Raw genomic sequence first — 1,140 nt, 5'->3', positions numbered from 1 at the left:
AAGCAGATTCAGAAACCACTGTGTTTCTTGATGCTTTAGAAGTGTATATCTGCAAACACTTCCAATAAGCTGCAGATTTGATTAAAAGAAGAAACGAACACAAAACACTAACTGACCTGAAATATTAGATACAAAAAAACCTCTAAACATGGGATTCAAAATGCTTTGTAGGGCATACAGTACTTTGCTGTGAGATTAACTGTCAGTAAAAATGGGCTTCACTGTAAATCCTCATCAGTGACCGTGGTGACCTTGACTCCTTCCTTTCAGTGGACAGAGAGGATGAAGCAAGCAGTTGGGGAGGCAGGTGATGTGTAGATTGTCTGGCTGATAAGTCTCAGTACATGAACTGTGAAAATCTAAAAGTCTTTGATGTGCTTGGCTTCCTAAAAAATTATGGTAAGAATCAGAGTTTAGATGTTATAGGAAAACATTTGAGTGGTTTGTAAAACAGTGACACCATGCGACTGCAGTGGTTGAAGGAGAAGGATACTTGTAAAACTCTTTCTACTTTGCTTACTCGCATCCCTGTTCTTTCTTCCTTTGCCTGTATTTGCTCATTTGCTTTTCATTTTGTTTTGGGGAATTTAATTAAATATTGAGACATTAAAGGTATTGCTAAAACCAGAGGGCTAAAATGTTGGGTAGGAATGATGACAGCAACAGAATTTGAAGAATGAGATTTCAAAGTCAGTGTACGTGAACACCTGTTTTATAAACAAGATAATTTAATTTTTTTTTTTTTTTTCCACTGGCATTGGTAAATCTGCCGGTGTTTCACTAGACTGGGCAGTGGTTTGCATTTCGTTGATAGTACGGTGCCATCTAGTGACTGCTGGCATGAAGCTGGGGAGAAATTGCCAAGGAAAAATGTTGGCAAGAGCAAATCGCATAGGTTGCAAAATCAGGTGGGTCACAGCTGCAGAAAGACTACTCTATGGAAGGTCGGGTAAGCTGAAGTCTGATCCCTTGTACCTTGAGACAGGACCACTCCAAAAAATGTTCCTTGTCTGAGAGTGTGCTCGGAGGTCGTGTGAGCCACATGAGAGGAGGACGATGTTCTTATACAGCCAGCCACAAATCTGACACTTGCAAAATTTCTGGTTTTCAGTTAGCTATGTAATTACCTTTAGACCTCTG

This window comes from Cariama cristata, unplaced genomic scaffold (assembly GCF_000690535.1).
Source record: "Cariama cristata isolate BGI_N322 unplaced genomic scaffold, ASM69053v1 scaffold30941, whole genome shotgun sequence".
Classification (NCBI taxonomy): domain Eukaryota; kingdom Metazoa; phylum Chordata; class Aves; order Cariamiformes; family Cariamidae; genus Cariama; species Cariama cristata.
Note: the sequence above shows the minus strand (reverse complement) of the source record.